The 7,444-nt window shown below is 45.0% G+C and overlaps 1 long non-coding RNA gene across 1 annotated transcript; it reads left to right on the top strand.

Moving 5' to 3' along the window:
- The first annotated feature begins 3,618 nt into the window (after nt 1–3,618).
- Nucleotides 3,619–4,521, top strand: LOC309854167. Its single transcript, XR_014306113.1, has 2 exons — nt 3,619–4,204; nt 4,430–4,521. It is a non-coding gene; the product is annotated as an uncharacterized lncRNA (long non-coding RNA).
- The last annotated feature ends 2,923 nt before the right edge of the window (nt 4,522–7,444 follow it).

The following is a 7,444-nucleotide window of genomic DNA, read 5'->3' as shown; positions in this document are numbered from 1 at the left end:
CCGACCTGACCTTAGACTTGTCTTGTGGACCTTACCGTGGTGTTATCCTAAAATCCGAATTCTAAGCCCAGAGGCTACACACATGCCCTCGAGAACCCCATGAGCTCCCCCGCTCCTTGCTTATTAACTCTGATCCTACGGATGAACAATTATTAAAAAATAAAAGAAGGAGACAATTGAAGTGATACAAACTTTATTTAACACTTGAAGACGTAAACTGCAAAATGGGCGCCTGGGTGGCTCAGTGGGTTAGGGCCTCTGCCTTCAGCTCAGGTCATGATCCCAGGGTCCTGGGATCGAGCCCCGCATCGGGCTCTCTGCTCAGCGGGGAGCCTGCTTCCCCTCTCTCTCTGCCTGCCTCTCTGCTTGCTTGTGATCTCTCTCTGTCAAATAAATAAATAAAATCTTAAAAAAAAAAAAAAAGAAGGCGGGAAGCTTTGATAAGATAAAGATTAAAGAACGAGGAAGACAAGATTGAAAATAGTTGATTGGCTGGGGCCATCAGTCAGCCTGGCTTGGGGTGAGTTGGCCCGGCGTTTGGGGATTGGCTAACTGCATCAGCTGTGTTCCTGAGCATTTACAGGGACATAGAAACTGTCTTAGTTTCGGTGTGCTGACGGAGCAGCATGGACATGAAGGGCTCCATCTTGCGCCTAGAAAGTTCTCCCAGTGCAGTCCTTTTTTTTTTTTTTTTTTTTTAAGATTTTATCTATTTATGTGAGAGAGAGAGAGAGCGTGCACTCCCTGGGGGGAGGAACAGAAGAAGAGGGAGAAGCAGATCCCCCACGGAGCCGGGAGCCCAACGCAGGGCTCCATCCCAGGACCCTGAGATCATGAGCCGAAAGCAGAGGCTTAACCCACTGAGCCACCCAGGTGCCCCTTGATGCAGTCTTATTACCCACAGACTCTAAAAGAATTGGTGTTTGTGACTTCTGATCAATTTACATCATTAAATGGTCAATGACTCTGATCTCTCTTAATCTACCAACTATTTAAGTAACAAAATCTACTGAAATGCAACACAATCTAAGTAACTCTAGGCCAGCTAGCTTAAAGTCAGCTGCCTAAAGATAATTCACTTCAAGCCATTTCTAGCCAATGGTTTAGTCAATCTATTGATACATTTACTTACAAAATAACACTTTAAAAGTCTTACATGTCTCGCTTATCAAGTTTCGCCCAGCTTTGTGGAGATATAATTGAAATACACCATTGTGGGGGTGCCTGGGTGACTCGGTTGGTTAAGCGACTCCTTTGGCTCAGGTCATGATCCTGGAGTCCTGGGATCAAGTCCCACATCCGGCTCTCTGCTCAGCGGGGAGCCTGCTTTTCCCGATGACATCTCTCCTCTCATTCTCTCTCTCTCTCCCTCTCAAATAAATAAATAAAATCTTTAAAGAAAGAAAGAAAGAAATACACCGTTGTGTAAGCTTAAGGTGTACGACGTGATGATTCAGTAGACGTATATATGGGAAATGATCACAGCAAAGTTAGTTAATCCATCCATCTCACATAATTACCAACTAGTGTGTTTGTAGCGAGAACGTTTTAGGTTTACTCTTGAGTAACTTCGAACATACCGTACAGTGTTGCGAACTATAGTCTGCATGCTTCACAGTAGACTCTTGGAGCTTATTCATCTCATACCTGGAAGCTTGTGCCCTTTGGCCAACATTTCCCCATGTCCCCCAGCTCCTGCCGCTGGCAACCACCATTCTCCTGTTTCTATGAATTCTGTTTTTTTTAGATCCCATATATAAGTGAGATCCTACAGCATTTTCTTTTTCTGCTAATTTCACTTAGCATAGTGCCCTCAAGTTCCATCCATGTTGTCGCCAGATGGCAGGATTTCCTTCTTTTTAAGGCTAAATAATTAATAATCCAGTGTATGTGTGTGTGTGTCTGTGTGTATCACATTTTATCTATTCATTCATGAAAAGACACTTAGGTTGTTTCCCTGTCTTGGCTGTTGGGAATAATACTACAAGAACATGGGGCTACAGATCTCTCTTCCATGTAGTGATTTCATTTCCTTTGGGTATATACCCAGAAGTGGGATTGCCAGATAGTCTGGTAGTTCTATTTTTAATATTTTGAGGAATTTTCATACTGTTTTTCCATAGCCGCTGTACCAAGTTACATTCCACCAACATTGCACAGGGCTCCCGTTTCTCCACATCTTGGCAGGCACTTGTTATCACTGGTCTTTTGAATAATAGCCATTTTAACAGGTGCAAGGTGATAGTTCATAGTGGTTTCAATTTTCATTTCTCGGATGATTAACAATGTTGAGCACCTTTTCATGTACCTCTTGGCCATTTGGATGTCTTCTTTAGAAAAATATCTTTTCAGGTCCTTGGCCGTTTTAAAATTGAATCATTTGTGGGCTTGCTATTGAGTTATAGGAGTTCTTTATATATTTTGGAGATTAACCCTTCTCAGATACATGATTTGCGAATATTTCTTTCCCATTCCATAGGTTGCCTTTTCATTTTGTTGATTGTTTCTTTTGTGGCTCCAAAGCCTTTTGGTTTGATGTCAGCCCACTTGTTTATTTTTGCTTTTATTGCTTGTGCTTTGGGTGTCCTATCCAAAAAAATCATTGCTAAGGCCAACGTCAAGAAGCTTTCTCCCAACATTTGTGAAATACAATGATTCCTCCTCATTTGAGAATGTTTATGTTTTTACATGCATGCTTTTTAAATCTTTCACTTAGTTTTGAGTATTTCATGGGGTTTTCAGTCAATTCATTAAGTGTATTTCCATGTTAAATTTTAATTTATGGAGGCACTTAATAGACTAAATGCATTTCATATAGGATATATGAAATTAATTATGGATTTAGGAATCTTTTTTGGTTTTGCCTCCATTTGAATATCCAAGGATTTTTTTTCTAGTTCTTTGCAGAAAATCTTTAACAAAGTAAAACAAACAAACAAACAAACAAAAAACATAGCAGTCACCAAAATACAAAGACATTTAAAAACACAGTAAAGCCAAAAAGTCATAACAACAACGACAACAAAATCACTTACAAAATCTATTGCAAAATAAATATTTCACATTGGACTAAAATTAAAAGGTCAGGGGCACCTGGGTGGCTCAGTCGGTTAAGCTGTTTCTTTTGGCCCACGTCTTCCTTACACCAGGTTCCTGGAATCAAGCCCCGCATTGGGCTCCTTGCTCAGCGGGGAGCCTGCTTCACCCTCTCCTCCCCACTCATGCTCTCTCATGTTATATCTCTATCTCCCTCTCTCAAGTAAATAAAAATTAAAAAAAAATTAAAAGTCAATACGTCACTGTTTGGCTTGATTATTAGTCAGGAGAGCCTTAGGCCAACTGACTGGCTCCTCTCCAAATCTGCTCAGTTAATGACAACATTACTTGTTGGGGCAACTTTTTGGTTGAAAGGCACAGACAGTCCCTCACAACCTCTCCTTTTCCTTTGCAGCCCAGTACATGCTCCATGATCTCAGCTGACATCAACAAAATGGAACTTGGGCGACTCATGGCTAAATAAGGATTTGTGATTATGGAAGCAATGCATGTTCATTACAACAAAAACTCAAAAGCTGGGGCACCAGGGTGGCTCAGGCAGTTAAGCATCTGACTCTTCCCATCTATGTGACAGAATCTTTACCCAATAAGCTGGTATTCCTATAATTCTTCAGCATGACATTCTGGAAAAAGGTCCCTGACCCTGATCCAAGCAACCCCATTCATCTTTGGTGAGGTATACAACCCTTCTGGAAGGTCAGTGGATCCTGAAAGAATCCTAGAGTCAGTAGCTCAGAGCTGGACAAGGGCAGTGTATAAGGTTGGGGTTAAATATGCTCCAGTTCTTTTTTTGGCCCCTTGAATTCATTGTTGAATGAAATGAATGAAAACTCACTGACCCAGAAACTTCTCTCGCCTCTTTTTGATTTGTCGTCCTTCTTCTCTTTCTCAAATTCTAAAACCAAAGTGGCAAATGGCAAAGGTGATGTTCTTCCCAGAATAGACAAGCAGGAAAATCACACCTACATAGTTTAATTTAAGGTACATCCGTTGTTGGAAAAACCAAAAAAAAAAAAAAAAAACCCTCTTTGTCTGTTTCATGGCTCTCCAAAATTCAGTCATTTGCAAGAGGTACCTGAAATAAATGAAATTAGTCATCGTCCCCAAATGAATGACTTTGTAGATAAAAAATCACCATCATTGAAAGGTAAAATTGGGGCGCCTGGGTGGCTCAGTGGGTTAAGCCGCTGCCTTCGGCTCAGGTCATGATCTCAGGGTCCTGGGATCGAGTCCCGCGTCGGGCTCTTTGCTCAGCAGGGAGCCTGCTTCCTCCTCTCTCTCTCTCTGCCTGCCTCTCAGTGTACTTGTAATTTCTCTCTGTCAAATAAATAAATAAATAATCAAAAAATTAAAAAAAAAAAAAAAAAGAAAGGTAAAATTGTTGGAGTCACTACCATTGGAACCCCATCTTTTCCACTTTCCAGCAAAATAGTTTAAAGTTATTTTCCATATGCTTGTTCCCCTTGTCCCTGCCTATGCCTCATCCTTCAAAAAATCTCTTCCATCCTTCTTGCAGTAGCGAAATGACTCTAAGCTCTCCACAAATAACCAACCGGTGTCTGCCCAATCTAGTGGCCTATTTTGGGTCCTCATCCTATTTAAGGTCTTTGCAACTTTTAAAATAATTGTCCACTGGGAACACCATGATCCCAGGGTCCTAGGATTGAGTCCCACATCAGGCTCCTTGCTCAGCGGGGAGCCTGCTTCTCTCTCTGCCTCTGCCTGCCTCACTGCTTGCTTGTGTGCACTCTCTCTCTCTCTCTCTCTCTCTCTCTCGGACAAATAAATAAAATCTAAAAAAAAAAAATTATCCACCAGTATTGACTGAAATCTCTCTTGGCTCTCAGGACACCAGCCTTCCTGGACTTCCTCTTGACAGCTCTTAGGTCCACTTCTTATGCTCCTTGTCTGTTTTCTCTCCTGCCTACTTCTAAAAGGTTTTTCTGGTCCCTGGAGTTGAGGCTTCTATTTGTACAACCTCCACTTACATGTTCTACTGTTTAGAGACCGGTAGAAACCTAGACACGGTCAGGGAGTCCTCTCACCCCCTCATCTTCCATATTCATTTGGGCCACCAAGTTCTGCCCATTTTATCAGAGAAGCCTTTCCTCCTCCTAGTATCTTCCCGTTACTTTCAGGACCAGCGCCTTCGATTAAACCTTTGCTGATTCTAGCCTGACCTGTCATCATCTGTATTAAACCGGTCTCTCTGCCCTTCAGAACAGCCTCCCCACTATAGTCACAAGATCTGCTGTTCTAAGAAATAGGGCAGATCCTGCCCTTCTTGTAAAGGCATTTTCTCTGCCTAAGGAACAAGTGTAAGCATCACTGGATGGCTTGCAAGGTCTCTGTGATTTATTCTGCAATCACCTGTCAACCAGTTCTCCCACAACATTTTCCCTCCCACCCCGGGTCCTTTCTTAAGACTGACTAGGGTGCTCCCTGCTCCCGGAATGCCTTTTCTCACCTTCACCGGGGGTTCCTATCCTTCAAGATCCTGGTTCAAACGTCAGCTCACATTTCTTAGCCAAGGAATTTCCTAACACCTCCGGCCAGGTGAGTTACCCCTTCTTGAATTGCCCTTTGGCAACCCATTTGAACGGAAATGACAGCTTAAATTTCTAGAATGCTTGTTAGGTGTGCCAAGTTCTTTACTGTCATCTCACATTTCCTCATTATAAGAGATTCACTAGGAAGGCATTAGCATTTTCATCCTGATTTTTCAGCTGAAGTTTAGCTAGACTAAGGCAGATTAAGGCAAACTGACCATGGTCACAAGTTATAGACAGTCGAGGCTATTTGACTTTTCCACTGTCCGCTGGTTCCCAAATTCCAGCCCGCATCAAAATTACCCATTGGGATTGCAGGAACATGGACTGCCTGCCCACCCCACTCCCGGACTTTTTGATTCAGCAGGTGCAGGAGTGGGGTCCAATAATCTTCATTTCCAAACAATTGCCAGGGGATGCCTCTGCTGCCAGTCCTGGGACTGCACTTGGAGAACCACTGTTTCACACTTTTGCTCCTTAAAGCGTCTTAGAGAATGCACAGCAGCAGCATCTCCTGGGAGTTTCTTAGAAATGAAGCATCTCGGGCTTCACCCTAGCCCTACTCAGACTCTGCATTTTTAACGATTCCAAGTGATTCACGAGCCCGTAGTTGGTGTGTATCCATAGCACACTTTTGTACCGAGACAGACTCTAAAGTGGACAAGTAACTGAATTTACAGAGAGCGTCTCTTGCGCCAGACTGAGCCAGGAGCACTTTGGACACCCATCGGAGGTTGGAGACTCCCAGGCCTCGGCGTCGCCCGCCCCGCCCCGCCTCTCTCACCGAGCCCAGCCCTTTAATTGGCCATCAGAGTCCTCGGACCGCCCCCCCGTGCCCCGCCCCGGATTCCGCTCGGCCCCGCCTCCCCGAGGAGGGGGCTGGCGCGGCGCGCGGCGCCCACGCGGCGTGCGGCTCCCACCCACGCAACACGCCCGCCGCTCCCAGGGTCCTCCGGACCACCGAGCCCTCTTCCTAGAGCAGCCCGGGAGGAGACCCCCGGCCGACTCGTCGCTTCCTCCCGTGCCAATTTAACCGGCACCCGGAAGTGCAGACGGCCCCGCAGTTTCTAGAGTCGTCTTCAGGGCTCCTGTCGTTACTGTTCCATTCACGCCACAAACGATGCCTGGACTCCTGGTCTTTGGCAGAGAGATGAAGGAGGCCCCGTCCCTGTCCACATCAAGGACGGCAGGATGGGGGGATAAGCTCTGTACCGCGGGGACCGGATCGAAGGAAGCTGTCCCGGAGCGGTAACGGCCCGGGGCTGGCGGTCGCCCGCCCTGTAGGCGCTCGGGTGTTTGCCGCGTGAGTGGAGAGCATTCCGGCTGGAAGCAAGCTGGTTGCCCGGAAGGCGTCTGGCCGTGCAGGACTGGAGGGTGCCTGGAGAGGAAGTTGGGAAGGTAGGAGGGGATGACCCTGAAGGGCTTCCTGGGCCACCAGCCCCAAATGGCAGTTTCCTTTCTGCCCACTCTCAGGACCAAATTTGACAAGTGCCTGCTTTTTTGTTTTGTTTTGACTACTACCATCCACACGCAAAGAATCCATAGGACTGTGCCTTGAAGGCTGTTTGCTATTTCATTATATTGCCGTGTCCTCGTTTAATGAAACCATTCCCTGGCGTTTTTGTTTACCGCCACAAATAATGCAGGAACGAATGTCTTCATGTCTTGCTTTTCCTTTTTTTTTTTTTTTTTTTTTTTTGGTTTGGCTTTTGTTGAATGTTTCCACGGATCACTAGTCAGATAATGGTATATCGTTTTGCTCTTACTCATATTCCCTCACTGCTTTCCAAAAAGTTAATAATGGCAACAGCAATGTCTGTTTACGCAATCCTTATAAA

This window comes from Mustela nivalis (genome assembly GCF_964662115.1).
Source record: "Mustela nivalis genome assembly, chromosome: 19".
Classification (NCBI taxonomy): Eukaryota; Metazoa; Chordata; class Mammalia; order Carnivora; family Mustelidae; genus Mustela; species Mustela nivalis.
This window is presented reverse-complemented; position numbering and strand designations above follow the sequence as displayed.